The 22,028-nt window shown below is 40.9% G+C and overlaps 1 long non-coding RNA gene across 1 annotated transcript in view; it reads right to left on the reverse strand.

Annotated features, from left to right (window-relative positions):
• Nucleotides 1-22,028, reverse strand: part of LOC117976031 (uncharacterized) — a 158,322-nt gene that overhangs the window by 22,442 nt on the left and 113,852 nt on the right. The window contains exons 5-8 of the long non-coding RNA XR_010109925.1: nt 5,327-5,487; nt 4,098-4,206; nt 762-915; nt 312-448 (exon numbers count right to left, since the gene is read on the reverse strand). This is a non-coding gene — a long non-coding RNA (uncharacterized LOC117976031). The remainder of the gene's footprint in view (nt 1-311; nt 449-761; nt 916-4,097; nt 4,207-5,326; nt 5,488-22,028) is intronic.

Genomic DNA, 22,028 nt, shown 5'->3' on the forward strand with positions numbered 1-22,028 from the left:
AGACTTATTGGTGAGCCAATCTGAGATATTTAACAACCCCTGATGGGGTTTCTGGGGATGGAGGTAGAGAAGGATCAGGTGGGATCCTGTTCTATTCCCCTCCCACCTAATCAGACTGGCCGAGAGCTGGGCTGTCCTGGACCCACCAGTTTTCAGAGCTTGAGGTTCTCGCATCATCAGGCCGGGAGTCTAGAGGTTACTACCCACACTTTCAAATACTAAGCCTGTGGGACCAATTATGGCCGCCCCCCTAGCCTTTTCAGTCGGTCCAACCCCACAGAAAGCCCTAAGCAAGTAGTGTTTAAAAGTACCTGGATGTTCTGGGGCAGCAGTGTGAGCAGTCTGGCCATCGTCACCAGACCTGGCCCTAGTGCTGGGTCTTGATGGATGGCTCAGGGTGAAGGAGCGAGGCTCCCATTCACAGTCGGATGATAAGAGTGAGGAGTAGCTGGAAGGTGACGGAGAGTAAATGACTAATGTCCTGATTGATTGCCCTACCTCAAAGAGGGTGACACTAGACAAGGTGAAATCACAAGAAATCACACATTTACTAAATGATTAGCATGGATCATATTTTCTTGCCATGTATAAATGTTTATTTGTACTAAAATTTGGGACACAGGAACTTAAGAAATAAAAAAAGGATATTGCAACTATAAAGCCATTGTGAATTATCCTCAGTATCCCTGAGAAGAACCCTCACGCTATGAGGAGGACACTCCAGGGGACCCCGGCATGGAGGGGTCTCCCATACTACTTACTCCCAGATAGACCAGCTGCTGCAGAGCCTGCAAGGTGAGAGTGGAGTACCTGAGAGGCCCCCTTTTCATCCAAAAGCCACTTCCAGAAAGCCTCTTAATGTGGCTGTCATCCAGCTTCCAGCTAAGCTGAGGGCAGGAGACTGAAGACTCACGTCTAGAAAGAAGAAAGAAGAGCAAATTGATTGGGCAGTCTTCTAAGTTGAGTTTGCAAAAAGGAGTGCACTATCCAGTACTCCTCTGTGCCTCCCATATTGCTGTCCTGGCACCCTCATGCTTTTCCTCTCCCTCTAAATCCTAAGGGAATAAGAAAAGGGAGATAAAAGCAACCAAACAGAAATAAAAAAAAATGATAGTGCTTGGAGACTTTCTTTGGCCACTAGAGATGCCCAGTGAGGATGAGCCAGATGAGCAGAATCAAGAACAAGGCTGGAGCTGCTACTCCTAGAGGTGGGGCAGGACAGAGTTCCAGGCAGCATCAGGGAGAGAAAACAAGGGTGTCCTGACTTGTCTGGAACCTGCTGTTCAGGCTGGAGGGCTGTGGAAAGCCAACCCCAAGGAAGAGTAAGGAATTAAGAGGAGAGGTCTGAGCTGCAGAGGGCTAGGTTGCTCCTGTCTGTGCTGTCTGAACTGCTCAACCACTGTGGCTTTTCTCAGAAATAGGCTCCACCTGGCATCCCTCCAGATGAAGTGCAAACTCTAGAGGCAGAGTATGGGCTGAATTGAGAGAGAAGTGGCCAGCACTCGTGCCCAGACTCCAGGAGCACAGTTTGAACCCTACATAAAATAGAGTGGGGGCCAGGACTGCAGCAGGTAGAGTAAACACACGGTCTAACGTGCTGGGGCGAGACCAGATGGGGTCAGTGCCCTGTCTCTGCCTGACTCTGCCAAAGGAGAGTGGGACTGGAAGCTTCCCTGCACTTGTGGGGTGTGGATAATAGGGGACTAGTGAAATTTAGAAACAAGAAGAGAGACAGCTTTCTTTCTATGGGGGAGCTGGGGTTGGCCACATCAAGAGGAGCTCCAAATCAGGCAGATCAAAGTGTTCTTTCAGTAAGCCCTCTGGAGGCTCCGTGTCTTAGTCTGTTTTGCGCTGTTATAACATAGCATACCTGAGAAGACTGGCTAAAAGCAGAAATTTATGTCTCATATTCCTAGAGGCTGGCAAGTCCAAGATCAAGGTGTTGACATCTGACCAGGGCCTTCTTGCTGTGTCATAACATGGTAGAAGGACAGAGAGAGAGGGACCAAACTCGTCTTTTTATAAGGAACATGCTCCTGCCATAACCGCATTAATTCATTCATGAGGGCAGAGCCCCCATGATCCAAACACTTCCCATTAGGCCTCATCACCCAACACCATTGCTTTGGGAATCAAGCTTTCAACATGTTAACTTTGGTGGGTCAGGGAGGAACATTCAAACTATAGCACTCAGCGTGAACTGTAGCCACAATCACAGTTGGCACATATGACTCTGTGGTCTGGGTTTAAATTGGACTTAAAGCTTGGTAAAGGCCAAAATGCATTCACACTTGGGTACTCTTCCCCAAACCCCACATATCAAATCCTTCAAGATTGGGTTCAGGTGCCACTGTCTCCATAAAATCATCTGAGTCTCTCAGCTGACCCACTACCTCCCTCACCTGCGATTCCACAGCCTTGTTTTCACCTTCCATATGGGTTTCCATCTTTGATAACTGGTGCACACGTACTCTTTCTCATGCCTCACTGAAAGATCTGTGAGGCCTGTGCTCCTTTCTTGGGCATCTCTGTCTCCCCCTACAGCACCCAGCACAGTGGCTTGGAAGTTTCACTAGATGCTTGTAGAACAAATAGAGCAGCAGTTCTCTGGATCTGTTTTCTATTGTGTTAAAGGCAGAAGCTATATAAATGTTTCCCCAAAGTCATTTTTCTGATTCTCTAATTTAGGTTAAGTATTAAATACCTACCACATATCTGATCTTGTGTGTTCTGATTTCAAAGAAATGAAAGACACAATTGTGATCTCATTGTGGTAACACAACATAGAAGGAACAATTAGACTATGAGACTAATATAATAAATTGCTTAATTGTACCACATTGTAAGAGGAGATCAGAAGAGGGAGAGCTGCATGTGGTCCAGAGAGGGAAGGGAGAGCTAAAAGGGAGAGTAGTTGGTTACACTAAGCTTTGAAGATGGGTAGGATGTGCACAGGATGGCAGCCCTACTGATGTTGCAGCCCTTGCCCTTGATGCCCTGCCCTGGGCCTGGAGCCTGGAGTGACCCATCTCCTAGAGCTGTCCTGGTTTTCTTGTTGTTGGTTATGCCTCCCAAGCAGAAATTGCAGTAGTTATTGAGAAGGGACAACCATCAGGACACTTCTTAGATTTTTGTTTCTCATAAACTGAGAAAACTGGGCTGGGCTGGCTGAGAGTCCGCCTTGACTTCACCCTCCTTCACAGCTAAGTAGGAACAAGTTCCATTACAATGCTTTCCACTTGTCAAACACAGACCTTCCTTGCCCTGATCAACTGGGATGAAAGCTCCCCACTTCTTATGGGGCCACCCACAATCTGAGGCTTTACCCTTGCCATGACACTTGGGGTATCTTGTTCAGAGTTCCCATCATCCAGCTGTTGGAAAAGTAATGCCAGTACTCAGCTGGTGGTCATAGAAACTTAACTGTCCTCAGTTCAGGGATATAAGATTCCTTTAAGCCCTTCTACCTGAGAGATTAGACTTTCATTCTCCAGAGTCTGGTCGAGGTCTGGTTTAATAGGTAAGACAGAAAGCCATGGATCCTCAGAGGTAAGTTTGTGCTTTATCTGTCAACATGAGACATGGTGAACAGTGCTGCCTGGAAACCAGTCTCAGGCCCCGGTTTTGCCCTTTCATGCAGATAAAGCAATTGCTCTGGAATAACATGATCTGCGAGTCCAACAAACAGGCACACCCTACACTCAGCACACAGGCTGGCATTGTTAATATGGCATGCTTTATGGCTTCCCAAGAGAGCTTTGCTATGTTTCCTACCATGGCCACCATTTTCCCTCCCCATATAAGTCTTTACATCTTCAGTGCCTAGCCCAGAACTGGCATGCAAAGACATTCTATAAATGATGCTGAATCCTGAGGGAGACACTTGGCAGATGAATGACACTAGCTAATACAGCCTTTAAAGGCATGGTGTGACACAAAGATAAACATAAATATCCCCTATTTCTTTCACAACAGTAACTTTGAAACCCCATCTTTTGGAAAAGCATTGTCTCCACTATGATGCACACGTCAATGATTCTGCTTATCAAATTCTGTTGAGCCAGCATGGAAGGAACAACTCTCTGTAGTCTATTTACCTTAAGGAGCTCAGTCACGTGTCCAGCTCGCAGCCTGTTTATCAGGATGAAGGATGCTCTCTGGAGAGAGCAGACAGCAGGACAGGCCGGGCTCAGATGACAGTCTGCCCTGTGGAGATTGACTTTAATGAAGCACAGAATAAACAGGAAGATTAAGAGGGTGCAAAAATCAGTGACAAGTTCTAAGTTCACCTCTCTGTTGGAAATGAAATGTTCTCTGTACACCTGAGAGCTGTCTCTGGGCTATAGATGAGGGCATCTGTTTGGTTGCCAATGATTCCATGCTATCCAAATCAGCCTCTATGTGAGCGCAAAAAAGTTTTCTCTTAATTTACAGACATACTTCTATGCATTTTATTTAAATCTACCCACAAGGAAATTTTATTTAGAATGAGTAAAAATATTGGATTTATTAAAGGGTTTGAGAAAATATTTAATAGGCTAAGATGTTACCCTGACAAGCCGAGATTAAATGTTTTTAATATTGATCTTTTATAAAGTCCTTCCACATTCCTTTGTGCTGAGAAATCACGCTTTCTCAGCCATTCGTGACATAAAGGTATAGTCAGTCCTGTAGGGATGGCTCACCTTATAAAAGAACTAAGTTCCTGGATTTAAATAAAAACAAAAACTAGTTTTCTTCACAACACAATGCTACTTGTTTAGGAACTTAATGGCATTTAGACATTTCATTGTACATTGTTTCAGTTCCTTATTTCAAATATGATTTTCAATAAATATTTAAAAATCTAAGTTACAAAATAACCAGAGGGAATAGTCCAGAATTCACACCCATCTTTTGGAGATGACAGTTTTGTTTAGAGGATCCAAATGGAAATATTTTCTCATGTCATCATTGTATGTTTTTCAAAAACATAGATATTACTAAAGGTGATAGCAAAGTATTCATTTTATATATATAGCATATTCCTTATTATTTAATCAAACTGTGAGAACAATTCATGTGTATGTGTGGGTGTAAACATATTGAATGCTTATCGAGCATCATGTAATCCTGCTGATAGTATTGTAGCATTTGTACCAGTAGATGGCACTCTGATTCAAATTGATATTCTAAGCTTCCTGTTGTCCAGCAGTATCGTTTCTTAGGTGGTAATGGTAAGCACACTGTACTAATCTGCCGGCATGTACCCAAGTGAAAATGTGTCGTAACACAAAAGTAACTCAAAACAAGATTTGCAGACTATTTTAGGAAAGCTGACATGTACCTGGGTAGAGTGCACAGTCATAATACAGTAATCAGAATGCCTGGATCCAGAAGGGATTCGTTGAGAACTTCTCTACTGAAGGGGCTCGTTAAGTAGACTTCATGGAATGGAATGGAAGGAACATGTGGCAGCGAGAAGCAGATATTCTAGGTAGATGTTGCCTTTAGGAAGGTAACCAGAGAAGTAGTTATGAGGAATGTGAAATAGTTTGGGTCTACCTTGAGGAAGTCCTCTGAGACAGGCTTAAAGTCAATATTTAAACTTCATACCATGAGGAGAAAGTGGAGAGGGGGCAAGAGAAACACAAGCTAAGCAAAAAATAAGCAAACAAGACATGGTCAGCTAAAGTTATGCCTGGCATCCAATTTTCACTTTTGATTATTTATCATAGTAAATAAAACTCAAATCAGCCAACTGAGCCGCCATTTTTAATTTGGGGTTGTATATAAGTGTAAGTTGTTACATTTATATTTTACATTATGTAATTCTGGAGATAATTCAACATATCTTAGCCAAATGGAAACACTGAGTTTTCCACCTAAATGTAGAACTCTGAACCACATGTCTCCGGCACTTCAAAAAGCCATCCACTAGTCTTTAATTTTTCGTTACCTTAATAAGTAATTTCCTAACCTTCTGGCTGTTTCATCTGCAAATTCTGTGTATTGTTCATTTATTTTGCTTAAACTTACAATAACCGAGAGGTCACAGGGAAAGAAATGTATGTGTGATTAGGATTTCATTTGCAATTATTTTTAGAGCATTTGAGGCAATGGAGGAGTCTTAATTGGTATTATACTTTCTAATGCAAATTCTAAGTTAAAGCAGGAAAGAGGTGTTTTAAATAATTCAGCAGCAACTGTACCAAATGAAGAATTAGTTAAATCTCTTTAAGGTCTCAAGTATATAGTAAACCATTAATGAAAACTACGTTGTTTAATCTACAGAAAATGTTTTCCGTTTGCCACATGTTACCAGGACTATCATTAAAATAGTAATTTACTGTGAGGATGCGGCTTTAAAATGCTGTGCTGAGGCCCTGGGTTCTGGAACCACTGGCTAGGTCAGCACTTTGTGGTTTTAAGCAGCGATGTGCCTTGGGTAAGAACAAGAGAATGAGGTTCATTAATTCTTGAAATGCCTTAAACACAGAAATTCTGTACTTTTTTTTGTTGTTTTCTTTTTTGGAAGGGTGAAAACATCCTTAAATAGGTTTAGTACAGAGATTGGTTAGTTCTCCTCAAGAATAATAACATCTCCCTTTGAATTTCCATGACTGTTCATTGGAACAGGGCTTTGAAATTTGCTGAAGCCAGGGCTTTTATGTGGCCCCCATTCTGACCAACAGAACCAGTCTACAGATGACTAGGTGAAGTTAAGCGTGGAGTGTGGTAGAAAAGCACAGAAGAAATGGAGCTACCATGGTGCGGATCAAACCCATGACCGAAGTCGTGTGGGCCACTGCTCTTGAGCACAGCCAGTCACTCTGAGTTTGTCAGTGCTGCTGCCATTGTATTGCAGGTTTGCTGGCCCTGGTATTTTAAGATAGTCAGTTGGTCACATTCCTTAACTATGAAAACACATGTCCTTTTCAGGTAAGTTCGTATGACTAGAGGGAGGTGCAGGGTTGTATTAAGTGGGGTGAATGGTAAAAGATTAATCTAGAATAACCGGAAAGAGGGTCACATTATGGAAAATGTTGGACACCCAGGACTTGGGTCTCATAGAAACAGGTCTGAGGCTGAAGACTTAAACACATTCTGACTTAGTCCCAGTAGTTTATTACACATTTGCCAAAGGAGTTGTAACTTAAAATTTTATTTCCAACCATAACCCACAAAAAGAATCGTATAGCCCCTAAAATATTCATGTTATTGCTGCTGCACGTTCATGCTAGAATTTGAGGTTTGCCTTCAGCTACACCTTAGCACAAAAGAAATCATACTAAAAATAATTGCCATAAAGGCATCAACTTGCTCATTTGCTCTCTTTCACTGTAAGACAATAAACAAATTAAATGATATTTCATTTGCCTTTATACATTTGCATATTTAAATGTTTGGAAACTTCCCTGCTAAGGAAATTGGACCTCATCAGACAGACTAGTAGTGGGTGAATACCTAAAAATTTCAAATGTATTAATTCTTTCTGATTATTATTAGAAATTTTCATCGACTGTTAGACTATATCAATGGCATATTGTTGAATAAATGAAGCAGATTAACACAGCAGTATGCCATTGTGAAAAAAAAGTGATATACATGTTATATATTTATTTTCCAAATACACATAATGTGGTAATACACCCACACATAAAAACCAGTATGTCAGCTTTGGGAGACCGAGGTGGGAGGGTTACTTGAGGCCAGGAGTTTAAGATCAGCCTGGACAACATAGTGAGATCCTGTCTCTACAAAAAAATAAATAAATACAAAAGTTGGCTGGGCATGGTGGTGCATGCCTATAGTCCCAGCTTACTCAGGAAGCTGAGATGGGAGGATCAATTTAGCCCAGGAGTTGAATGCAGCAGTGAGCTATTATTACCACCGTACTCCAGCCTGGGCAACAGAGCAAGAGCTCGTTGCAAACAAAGCAAAAACCAGTATGTCACCATCCCATGAGTACAACTCAAGTCATATTAACATTTAATAGCCAAACTAGAATGGCCCTGAGTCCCTCTTCTCTTTATCTGGTTTTTTAAAAAGTTCACGTCCCAAAATATTTCTGAGAGCCTCAGGAATGCTCACATGCATTAAAAAATATTAGTCGCAGGCTCAACCACCCATTAATGTGTAGCCTTCATTTACATTTCTGGTAAATTTTATATTAGTTCACACAAAGCATGAACTATGAAAAAAAGGGGGTTCCAATTTAAATAGCCACTTCTGCCAACCAAAGCACAGAGCTTTCTCATTTTATCTAGGCAGTAGCAGTTTGGAGGTGATAACAAAGTATTCCCTCTCTTTGTGTTTCTCAATGTCCAAGATGTCCCAAAGTAAGGTAGTTTGATGTCCTAGTGTTCCAGTTCACAAAAGGTACACACATGCACACACACACACACACACTTGCACATTCACATATACATATACACATTGCCTTTTTCCAGTCTATATACCACCCATAGAACCTAAATTGAAAGAACTTTCTTTAACTTCTCATCCACTGTGAAGAAGCCTTCAGCCAAGCCTCACTTGCTTCTTCCTGCACTTCCACTCTTCTCACAAAGACTGTAAATAAAACTCATGCCTCTATAAAGGATAAGTTCTCAGCATACTTCAAATTGGATACAGAAGGTTAAAAACAACAACAAAAACAACTCCTCCCGACTTCATCCAGCCCTATGTCCAATCTCGATTCATTGACACTCACTCAACTCTGGATTAAGATATTTTAAGTCCGAATGGCCAACTTTTGTTCAGAAAAAAAAAAAATCAAGAGGACTTCCGGTTTCAAATGTAGCATCAAAACAAGCTGGTTTCACTCCATTTCCTTGTCCCCCGGAGAAACCCAAAATCAAATATACAGTGCCAAGATTATCACCAACAAAGTTCCAGAACTCAAATATGAGGATGAGACAGTTCCCAGGGCCACAAAGAAGTGAAAAAACTATGAGAAGATGTTAAGAGAATCAGGCTTCCATATGTACAGCACCTGTTATGCTGCTCCCTGCCCCCCAGCACCAAGTACACAAAAAAATTTCTCCCTGATTCATGGTTTTTTACACTGAAAAAAAAGTCAGAGTGAGGTGAACAATCAGCTTCTCCACCATCTTGGGTTCTCAGGCAGGAGATCTATCCTTGCCTCAACTCACAGGAAGCACTGACAGTACCTGAAGGGAGAACTATCCCTCAGGACAGCCAGAGACAAAGGGGGAAGTGGGACTACCATTCCCAGCCCTGGAAACTTCTTTGTAACTCAACCAAAGGAGATGCCAAGTCACAGAGGTTGTTCAGCAGCATCGTGCTGTAGGAGCTCCATTCCACAGGTCCTCTACGCAAAAGCCAGCCTTCCCACATTACTAGGATATCCCCTTTGGGACCTCCCTTATTTTAGATGGGTGGCATTCTGAATGTTTCCTAGAACCAAAGCAAACCTAGGCTTAAGGCTCAATCTAGTACTAGGTAAGCAGCAGCAATCTAGCAGGAATAAAAATTTAAAAACAAAATCAACAAGAAAATTACAAAGACTCTATAAGCAAACATATCCAATAAAAAAGAAAAAAACAAGCCAGGCAGAGAAGATGGCAATAAATAATTCTTCAATGCAAAGACATAGATATACATGCACAAGAAACAATAGCAAAATGGGAATCACGACCTCCTCAGATAGGCAAAGCAAGGAGTGACTGACCCTAACAAGATGGTAATATGTGAACTCTGACCAAGAATTCAGAATAGCCATCTTAAGAAAACTGAGAAAAAAATAAAACTTAACCAAATAACATATAAAGGGGCTTCCATTCATCTGCCAACAGACTTCTCAATAGAAACCATAGAGGCCAGTAAGAAGAGGGATGACATTTTTTAAATGCTGAAATAAAAAATCTGCTATCCAAGAATATTGTATCCAGCAAAGCTATCCTTCAAATATGAAGAAGTGCTAAAGTATTTCCCAAACGAAAGCTGAGAAAATTCACCAACACTAGATCTGTCTAACAAGAAATTATAAAAGGAGTTCTTCAATCTGGAAGAAGAAAAAAACACTAATGTGCAAAAGGAAACTATTTGAAGGTATAAAACCCACTGGTAAAATTAAGTACATGGACTAACCCAGCAGACTCTAATACTGTAATTATGATGTACAATCCACTCCTAAGTCTAGTGTAAAGTCTAAAAGACAAATCTATCAAAAACAATAATGCCTACAGCAACCTGACAAGAGATAGACAAAATAAAAATATGTAAATTGATAGAAAATAAAGTCAAAATGGTTAGGGGAGAATCAAGTATACAGGACTTTTTTCATTATTTCTTTTTTTATATTATTTTCTTCATGATCTAAGATAAGTTGGCATCTCTTTCAAATAACTTGTGATATCTATAAGATGTTTTTTGTAAGCCTCATGGAAATCACAAAGCAAGAACCTATTATCACTTTACTAAAAATAAAAAGCAACAAATTAAAACATACTACCATAGAAAATTACTTAACGATGAAGGAAAACAGTAAGGAAGAAAGAAAAAATAGGAGTTACAAAATAACCAGAAACAAACAACAAAATGGCAGTAGTAAGTCCTTGTTTATCAATAATAACATTGAACATAAATGGACTCAGTTCTCCAATTAAAAGCCAAACAGTGGTTGAATGGATAAAGAAACAAGACCCACTATATGCTGCCCACAAAAAACTCACTTCATCTATAAAGAGACACATAGACTGAAAGTAAAGGGGTAGAAAAAGATGTTCCATGCAACTGAAAACTATAAAAGAGCAGGTGTAGCTATAATATCTATCAGATGAAATAAACTACAAATCAAAGACTATAGAGAGAGACAAATAAGGTCACTATAAAATGATAAAGGGGTCAATTTAGCAAGAGGATATAACAATTATAAATATCTAGGCACTCAACACCAGAGCTCCTAGGTACATAAAGCAAGCATTAATAGATCTAAAGGGAGAGACAGACTGCAATACAATAATAGTAGGGGACTTCAACACCCTACTCTCAGTAACGAACAGATCATCTGAGAGAAAATGAACAAAGAAACATCAGTTAGGCCTAACTGACATTTTTAGAACATTTCCCCCAACTTCTGCAGAATGCACAATATTATCATCAGCATATGGAACATTTGCTAGACTAGATTATATCTTAGGGCACAAAACAAATCTTAAATTCAAAAACAAAGAAATTATAACAAGTATCTTTTCTGAACACAATGGAATAAAACTAGAAATCAATAACAAGAGGAACCTTGGAAAATATACAAACACGTGGAAATTAAACAATATGCTGCTGAACAACCACTGGGTCAATGAAGCAATTAAGAAGGAAATTTAAAAATTTCTTGAAATGAATGAAAATGGACATATAATATACAAAAATCTAGATAAGATTAAGACTAAAAATACACAATATCAGTTAAACAAAAAGTTGGTTTTTTAAAGGTCAACAAACTCAATAAAACTTTACCTAGACTACCAAAGAAAAAAAGGGAGAAGACCCAAATCAATAAAATCAGAAGTGAAGGAGATATAACTGAGATCACAGAAATACAAATAATTGGAGATTATTATGAACAACTATACACCAACAAATTTGAAACCCTAGAGGAAAGAGATAAATCCTTAGACACATACAACCACCAAGATTAAATCATGAAGAAGTAGAAACCTTTAACAAACCAATAACAAGTAATAAGCTCAAAGCCATAATAAAAAGTTCTCCATTAAAGAGAAGCCCAGAATCTAATGGCTTCACTGCTGAATTCTGTCAAACATGTAAAGAAGAATTAATACCGATCTACTCAAACTCCTTAAAAAGCATGGAAGAGGAGATAACACTTTCAAACTCATTCTACAAGGCCATCATCACCTTGATACCAAAATCAGACAAACTGAGCACAGTAGCACATGCCTGTGGTTTCAACTACTTAGGAGGCTAAGGTGAGAGGATCTCTTGAGCCCAGGAGTTTGAGTGTATCCTAGGCAACATAGTGAAACCTATCTCTTAAAAAAAAAATCAATGAACTGGACAAAGTCACAACAGAAAAAGAAAACTACAGGCCAATTACACTGATGGACACAGATGCAAAAATTTTCAATGAAATACTAGCAAACTGAATTCAAGAACACGTTAAAAGATCATTAGCCATGATCAAGTGAGACTTCATCACAGAGATGAAGGATGTTTCAACATATGCAAATCAATAAACATGATATATCACATTAACAGAACCAGGAAGAAAAACCACATGATCATTTCAATAGATGCTGAAAAGCATTCAATAAAATTCTATTATGATAAAACCCACACCAAATTGAGTATAGAAGGAACATACCTCAACATAATAAAAGCCATACATGACAAACCAACAGCTAACATTGTACTGAATGGGGAAAAACTGAAAGCTTTTCCTCTAAGATATGGAACAAGACAAGGATGCCCATTGTCAGCGCTTTTATTCAACATAATACTGGAAGCCTTGGAAAGAGCATTTTGTCTAAAGAAATAAAGGACATCCAAAGTTGAAAGGAAGAAGACAAATTAGCCTTGTTAGCAAATGACATAATCTTAAACTTAGAAAAACCTAAAGACTCTACTAAGAAAACTGTTAGAACTGATAAATTCTGTAAGTTTGCAGGTTACAAAATCAACATACAAAAATCAATAGTACAATTGGAAAATGAAATAAAAAAAGTAATCTCATTTATAATAGCTACAAAGAACATAAAAAACCTAGAAAGCAATTTAACCAAAAAAGTGAAAGATTTATGCAAGGGAAACTACAAAAAACTTTGATGCAAGAAATTGAAGAGGATATACAAAATATGGAATGATATTTCATGCTCATGAGATGGTAAAATTAATATTGTTAAAATGACAATTCTATCCAAAGCAATCTATAGATTCAATGCAATTGCTATTAAATACCAATGTCATTCTTCACAGCAGAAAAAACATTCCTAAAATTTGTATGGAATCACTAAAGATACCAAATTAGCCAAAGCAATCCTGATCAAAAGAATAAACCTGAAGCATCACACTATCTGACCTCAAACTTCACTACAAACCTATGGTAACCTAATCAGTGTGGTACTGGCACAAAGACAGATACATAGACCAATGTAATAAAAAAGAGAACCCAGATGTAAATCCATGCATTCACAGCCAACCCAGTTTTGACAAAGGCACCAAGAACATACAGTGGGGTAGGGACAGTCTTTCAGTAAGTGGTGCTGAGAAAACTAGATGACCATATGTAGAAGAATGAAACTAGACCCCCTACTTCTCATCATATATAAAAATCAAATAAAGGGGGAGTGACCAAGATGGCCGACTAGAAGCAGCTAGTGTGTGGCTCTCAGGGAGAGGAATGGAAAAGGTGAGTAAATACAGCACCTTCAACTGAAACATCCAGGTAATAAAAGTAATGGCAAAAACTGCAATTACTTTTGCACCAACCTAACACATGCATTGGGATTAATTAATGAAACAAATTGAATCGTGGAGAACAGAAAAGCAAGGCAGGATGACAGCCCACCTGGGAACGACATGGAGCCAAGGGAACCTCCCTCACCCAAAGAAACAGTGAGTGAATGTGCAACCCCAGGAGCCCATGCTTCTCCAACAGGTCTTTGCAACCCCCAGGTCAGGAAATACACTTGTGAACCCACTCTGCTAGGGCCCTCAGTCTGACACATAGAGCCATGTGGGGTCTTGAGAGAACAGCCTCTCAGGCACATGCAGAGACCTGGGAGCCTTAGCTACTCCAGCTTGCTGGGCTTCCCAGCAAAAGTAGCTGCAACTCCACAGAAGTGGGAAGTTAGACCCCCAAACAAATCCCTAGGAAAGAGACTGAATCTAGGGCTGAGCAGCAACGGTCTCTGGGTCCCACTTCCATAGCCCCTCACAGGATAAGACCCACTGGCTTGGAATTCCAGCCATCCACCAGTAGCAGCATTGTGCCTCCCTGGGATAGAACTCCAAGGGACCTGGGGGAGAGGTGGGCCACCATCCTTGCTGTTTGGCCAACTTAGCTGTTTCAGCCTTCAGGCTTTGGAGTGTCCAAGATGACTAGGGGCTGAAGCAGACCCCCAGCACAGCACAGCTGCTCTACAAAGATGTGGCCAGACTACTTTTTAAAGCAGGTCCCTCATCCCGTTCATCCTCACTGGGCGTCTCCAGCCACATCCTACAGATGTGTTCGGGCCGGCCACAGATCCATACCTCCCTGGGACAGAGCTCCCAGGGAGAGAGGCAGGCTTCCATTTTTGCTGTTTGTAGCCTTTACTAGTGATAACTCCAGGTACTGGAAAATCTGAGTCAACTAGGGACTGGAGCGGACCCCCAGCATACCACAGCAGTCCTATGGAAAAGTGGTCAGTCTATTACATGGGTGCCCATTCCCATATCTCCTCACTGGGAAGGTCCTCCAGGCCTGGGCCTCCACCTACCCCCCGCCAGAGCTCTCAAGCCAGTAGCAACTCGTCAACTCCCTGGACAGAGCCTCCAGGGGCAACTGAAAGCCTCTCTGCCACTGTCTCTGCAATAGAACTGTCCTGGTCACCTTTGGACTAATGAAGGAGCAAAGACCCCAAATGCCCTATCCACACCTCCAATGAACTGCAGTCAACCCAGGGAGAGGAGGCCAGTCTGTCTTTCACAGGCCCACATACCCTCCACTGCTCATCACCACACAGGGAACCTGTGGCTTAGGCCCACAGCACAGATCCTCCATCCTGGGCTGATAGCACTGAGTGATTGCTGACTCACATCTCTCTGGAGTGGAGCCCCCAGAAGACAAGCAAAGTGGTGGGGCAGCAATCCAGCTAATGTGGAGCTCAGAGGCTTTGGTGAAGGAACGTCTGTAGCAGAGCATGGCCAGGGAAGGCCATCCCTCTAGGCTCAAGTTGATCCAGAAGAGACTTTAGCCCTAGGGGAACTGTCAGACCTGATCTCTGCAGGGCAGTTGTATTAGACCATTTTCATGCTGCTGATAAAGACATACCCAAGACGACGTAATTTATAAAGAAAAAGAGGTTCAATGGACTAGGGAGGCCTCACAATCATGGCGGAAGGCAAAAGGTACATCTTACATGGTGGCAGGCAAGAAAGAATGAGAACCAAGCAAAAGGGAAAACCCCTTATAAAACCATCAGACCTCATGAGACTTATTCACTACCATGAGAACAGTATGAGGGAAACCGACTCCATGATTCAATTGTCTCCCACAGCGTTCCTCCCACAACACATGGGAATTATGGGAACTACAATTCAAGATGAGATTTGGGTGGGGAAACAGCCAAGCCATATCAGCGGTCTTGCACATCAGATAGGGCTGGTCCAACATGAGCACTCCTTGGGTTGCTGGACTCTCCTTGGGCCCCAGCCTGGTTACACTTACAGGGCAGTCCTGAGTGCCCTGGGGCCCCACATCATGGCTTCTGTGCAGGTGGACCTTGCCTGACTGATTGGAGAGCTCCAGTGAGGCAGCCACTATGGCTGTACACCAGCCCACACATTCCCTTCTCATACTGCAGCTTCCTCTGGGCCCACAGAAACTCCCCACCTCACATTGTTGGCACATGTCTACAAGGGCAGGTTTTGCTTTACTTGCTCCACCAGCACACAGGGGTGCAGTATGCCCTGCCAACCCCGCTGACCACCACTGCAGACGGATCCTTGGTGGGCACAGAGCCAGCAATCCCCACCCCTGCCAGTGCCTTGCCCTTGCCCTAATAACTATGCAGAGAACAGGGGATCCTCCCACACCTTGAGAAATCACTCCTGCTAGCGGAGCACAGAGAAGGCACCCAGACCTGTGCTGGCTTACACCCCACCCCAATCCAACACCATCTCCAGTACAACAGTGCACACAATATCTAGCAGGGGCCCCCTGCTGTCCACCAGTTACCTTGCCTCTGCCACTGTGGTCAACATCCACAGGCAGGCAGGTACCTTTACATCTGCAAGCACTCTGCTGCAGCTGCCACACCTTGGTCCCCCAAGTACAGTAAACTCCAAATTTTGAGGAGCCAGAGAACAAAGTCAGGGCCCAATACAAGATTCCAGAGACAGAGCAGGCGGTCCAAGAGTTGGGAGCTGAGCATTGGCTGCCTAGAATCTCCCAGAAATGAAGCCAGTTGGCTGAATCCATCTTATACCACAACCAAACCCTGAAAATCATCAAATAGGATAAAAGAAAAGAAAAACCCATCTAAAGGTCAGCAACCTCAAAGACTGAAGGTAGCTAAACCCACAAAGATGAGAAAGCATCAGCATAAGAATGCTGAAAACTCAAAATGCTAGAGTGCCTTTCCTCCAAATGACCACATCACCTCCCCAACAAGGGTTCAGAACCAAGCTGAGGCTGAGATGGCTGAAATGACAGAAGTAGAATTCAGAATATGGATAGGAATGAAGTTCACTGAACTACAGGAGTACATTGTAACCCAATGCAAGGATGTTAAAAAAATCATAAAACATTGCAGGAGCTGACAGACAAAATAGCCAGTATAAAGAATGTAACTGACCTGACAGAGCTGAAAAACACCCTATAAGAATTTCATAATGCAAACACAAATATTCATAGCAGAATAGATCAAGCAGAGGAAAGAATCTCAGAGCATGAAGACTGCCTTTCTGAAATAAGGCAGGCAGACAAGAATAGACAAAAAAGAATGAAAAGTAATGAAGAAAACCTTGGAGAAATACGGGATTATGTAAAGAGACTGAATCTATGATTGCTTGGTGTACCTGAAAGAGATAGGGAGAATGGAACCAACTTGGAAAATATATTTCAAGATATCATCCATGAGAACTTCTCCAACCTAACTAGAGAGGCCAATATTCAAATTCAGGAAATGCGGATAACTCCAGTAAGGTACTTCACAAGAAGATCTTTTTCAAGACACATAATCATCAGATTCTTCAAGGCAAAATGAAAGAACAAATGTTAAAGGCAGCTAGAGAGAAAGGGCAGGTCACCAGCAAAGGGAAGCCCATCAGACTAACAGCAGACCTCTCAGCTGAAATCCTACAAGCCAGAAGAGATTAGGGGCCAATATTCAACATTCTTAAGGAAAAGAAATTCCAACCCAGAATTTCACGTCTGGCCAAACTAAGCATCCTAAGTGAAGGAGAGATACGACTCTTCTCAGAAAAGCAAATGCTGCGGGAATTTGTTACCACCAGACATGCTTTACAAGAGCTTCCTCAGTGAGGAAGCACTAAATATGGAAAGGAAAGACTGTTACCAGCCACTACAAAACCACACTGAAGTACACAGCCCAGTGACACTATAAAGCAACCACATAAACAAGTCTACAAAATAACCAACTAACATCATGATGAAAAGGTCAAATCCACACATCAATACTAAACCTTAAATATAAATGGGCTAGATGTCCCAATTAAAAGACACAGAGTGGCAAGCTGGATAAAGAACCAAGACCCATTGGTATGCTGTCTTTAGGAGACCCATCTCACATGCAAAGACACAGATAGGCTAAAATATAAAGGGATGAAGAAAAATCTACCAAGTAAATGGAAAACCAAAAAACGCAGGGATTGCAAACCTAGTTTCTGACAAAACAGACTTTAAACCAACAAAGATTTAAAAAAAGACAAAGGAGGACATTACATAATGGTAACGAGTTCAATTCAACAAGAAGATCTAACTATCCTAAATATATATGCACCTAACACAGGAACACCTAGATTCATAAACCAAGTTCTTAGAAACCTTGAAGAGACTTAGAGTCTCAAATAATAATAGTGGGAGACTTTAACACCCCACTGACAATATTAGACAGAAAATTAACAAAGATATTGAGGACCTGAGCTGAGCACTCGATCAAATGGCCCTGATGTCTACAAAACTCTCCACACAAAACAACAGAATATACATTCTCCTCATTGCCACATGGCACATACTCTAAAGTTTTTTTTGTTTTGTTTTTCAAATTTTTTTTATTATACTTTAAGTTTTAGGGTACATGTGCACAACATGCAGGATAGTTACATATGTATACATGTGCCATGTTGGTGTGCTGCACCCATTAACTCATCATTTAACATTAGGTATATCTCTTAATGCTATCCCTCCCCCCTCCCCCCACCCCACAACAGGCCCCAGTGTGTGATGTTCCCCTTCCTGTGTCCACGTGTTCTCATTGTTCAATTCCCACCTATGAGTGAGAACATGCGGTGTTTGGTTTTTTTTGTCCCTGCGATAGTTTGCTGAGAATGATGGTTTCCAGCTTCATCCATGTCCCTACAAAGGACATGAACTCATCATTTTTTATGGCTGCATAGTATTCCATGGTGTATATGTGCCACATTTTCTTAATCCAGTCTATCATTGTTGGACATTTGGGTTGGTTCCAAGTCTTTGCTATTGTGAATAGTGCTGCAATAAACATACGTGTGCATGTGTCTTTATAGCAGCATGATTTATAATCCTTTGGGTATATACCCAGTAATGGGATGGCTGGGTCAAATGGTATTTCTAGTTCTAGATCCTTGAGAAATCACCACACTGATTTACACAATGGTTAAACTAGTTTACAGTCCCACCAACAGTGTAAAAGTGTTCCTATTTCTCCACATCCTCTCCAGCACCTGTTGTTTCCTGACTTTTTAATGATTGCCATTCTAACTGGTGTGAGATGGTATCTCATTGTGGTTTTGATTTGCATTTCTCTGATGGCCAGTGATGATGAGCATTTTTTCATGTGTCTTTTGGCTGCATAAATGTCTTCTTTTGAGAAGTGTCTGTTCATATCCTTTGCCCACTTGCTGATGGGGTTGTTTGTTTTTTTCTTGTAAATTTGTTTGAATTCATTGTAGATTCTGGATATTAGCCCTTTGTCAGATGAGTAGATTGCAAAAACTTTCTCCCATTCTGTAGGTTGCCTGTTCACTCTGATGGTAGTTTCTTTTGCTGTGCAGAAGCTCTTTAGTATAATTAGATCCCATTTGTCAATTTTGTCTTTTGTTGCCTTTGCTTTTGGTGTTTTAGACATGAAGTCCTTGCCCATGCCTATGTCCTGAATGGTATTGCCTAGGTTTTCTTCTAGGGTTTTTATAGTTTTAGGTCTAACATTTAAGTCTTTAATCCATCTTGAATTAATTTTTGTATAAGGTGTAAGGAAGGGATCCAGTTTCAGCTTTCTGCATATGGCTAGCCAGTTTTCCCAGCACCATTTATTAAATAGAGAATTGTTTCCCCATTTCTTGTTTTTGTCAGGTTTGTCAAAGATCAGATAGTTGTAGATATGCAGCATTATTTCTGAGGGCTTTGTTCTGTTCCATTGGTCTATATCTCTGTTTTGGTACCAGTACCATGCTGTTTTGATTACTGTGGCCTTGTAGTATAGTTTGAAGTCAGGTAGCGTGATGCCTCCAGCTTTGTTCTTTTGGCTTAGGATTGACTTGGCAATGTGGGCTCATTTTTGGTTCCACATGGACTTTAAAGTAGTTTTTCCCAATTCTGTGAAGAAAGTCATTGGTAGCTTGATTGGGGATGGCATTGAATCTATAAATTACCTTGGGCAGTGTGGCCATTTTCATGATATTGATTCTTCCTACCCATGAGCATGGAATGTTCTTCCATTTCTTTGTATCCTATTTTATTTCATTGAGCAGTTGTTTGTAGTTCTTGAAGAGGTCCTTCACATCCCTTGTAAGTTGGATTCCTAGGTATTTTATTCTCTTTGAAGCAATTGTGAATGGGAGTTCACTCATGATTTGGCTCTCTGTTTGTCTGTTATTGGTATATAGGAATGCTTGTGATTTTTGCACATTGACATTGTATCCGGAGACTGCTGAAGTTGCTTATCAGCTTAAGGACATTTTGGGCTGAGACAATGGAGTTTTCTAGATATACAATCATGTCATCTGCAAACAGGGACAATTTGACTTCCTCTTTTCCTAACTGAATACCCTTTATTTCCTTCTCCTGCCTGATTGCCCTGGCCAGAACTTCCAACACTATGTTGAATAGGAGTGGTGAGAGAGGGCATCCCTGTCTTGTGCCAGTTTCCAGAGGGAATGCTTCCAGTTTTTGCCCATTCAGTAGATGTTGGCTGTGGGTTTGTCATAGATAGCTCTTACTGTTTTGAGATATGTCCCATCAATACATAATTTACTGAGAGTTTTTAGCATGAAGCCTTGTTGAATTTTGTCAAAGGCCTTTTCTGCATCTATTGAGATAATCGTGTGGTTTTTGTCATTGGTTCTGTTTATATGCTGGATTATGTTTATTGATTTGCGTATGTTGAACCAGCCTTGCATCCCAGGGATGAAGCCTAATTGATCATGGAGGATAAGCTTTTTGATGTGCTGCTGGATTCAGTTTGACAGTATTTTATTGAGGATTTTTTCATCAATGTTCATCAGGGATATTGGTCTAAAATTCTCTTCTTTTGTTGTGTCTCTGCCAGGCTTTGGTAACAGGATGATGCTGGCCTCATAAAATGAGTTAGGGAGGATTCCCCCTTTTTCTATTGATTTGAATAGTTTCAGAAGGAATGGTATCAGCTCCTCCTTGGACCTCTGGTAGAATTCGGCTATGAATCCATCTGGTCCTGGACTTTTTTTGGTTGGTAAGCTATTAATTATTGCCTCAATTTCAGAGCCTGTTTTTGGTCTATTCAGAGATTCAACTTCTTCCTAGTTTAGTCTTGGGAGGGTGTATGTGTCCAGGAATTTATCTGTTTCTTCTAGATTTTCTAGTTTATTTGCATAGAGGTGTTTATAGTATTCTCTGATGGTAGTTTGTATTTCTGTGGGATCGGTGGTGATACCCCCTTTATCATTTTTTGTTGCATCTATTTGATTCTTCTCTCTTTTCTTATTATTAGTCTTCCTAGCGGTCTATCAATTTTGTTGATCTTTTCAAAAAACCAGCTGCTGGATTCATTGATTTTTTAAAGGGTTTATGTGTCTCTATTTCCTTCAGTTCTGCTCTGATCTTAGTTATTTCTTGCCTTCTGCTAGCTTTTGAATGTGTTTGCTCTTGCTTCTCTAGTTCTTTTAATTGTGATGTTAGGGTGTCAATTTTAGATCTTTCCTGCTTTCTCTTGTGGGCATTTAGTGCTATAAATTTCCCTCTACCCACTGCTTTGAATGTGTCCCAGATATTTTGGTATGCTGTGTCTTTGTTCTCCTTGGTTTCAAAGAACATCTTTATTTCTGCCTTCATTTCGTTATGTATCCAGTAGTCATTCAGGAGCAGGTTGTTCAGTTTCCATGTAGTTGCACAGTTTTGAGTGAGTTTCTTTATTCTGAGTTCTAGTTTGATTGCACTGTGGTCTGAAAGACAGTTTGTTATAATTTCTGTTCTTTTACATTTGCTGAGGAGTGCTTTACTTCCAACTACGTGGTCAATTTTGGAATAGGTGTGGTGTGGTGCTGAAAAGAATGTATATTCTGTTGATTTGGGGTGGAGAGTTCTGTAGATGTCTATTAGGTCCGCTTGGTGCAGAGCTGAGTTCAATTCCTGGATATCCTTGTTGACTTTCTGTCTCGTTGATCTGCCTAATGTTGACAGTGGGGTGTAAAAGTCTCCCATTATTATTGTGTGGGAGTCTAAGTCTCTTTGTAGGTCTCTAAGGACTTGCTGTGTGAATCTGGGTGCTCCTGTATTGGGTGCATATATATTTAGGATAGTTAGCTCTTGTTGTTGAATTGATCCCTTTACCATTATGTAATGGCCTTCTTTGTCTCTTTTGATCTTTGTTGGTTTAAAGTCTGTTTTATCAGAGACTAGGATTGCAACCCCTGCCTTTTTTTGTTTTCCATTTGCTTGGTAGATCTTCCTCCATCCCTTGATTTTGAGCCTATGTGTGTCTCTGCACATGAGATGGGTTTCCTGAGTACAGCACATTGATGGATCTTGACTCTTTATCCAATTTGCCATTCTGTGTCTTTTAATTGGAGCATTTAGCCCCTTTACATTTAAGGTTAATATTGTTATGTGTGAATTTGATCCTGTCATTATGATGTTAGCTGGTTATTTTGCTTGTTAGTTG

This window comes from Pan paniscus, chromosome 16, assembly GCF_029289425.2.
Source record: "Pan paniscus chromosome 16, NHGRI_mPanPan1-v2.0_pri, whole genome shotgun sequence".
NCBI lineage: Eukaryota > Metazoa > Chordata > Mammalia > Primates > Hominidae > Pan > Pan paniscus.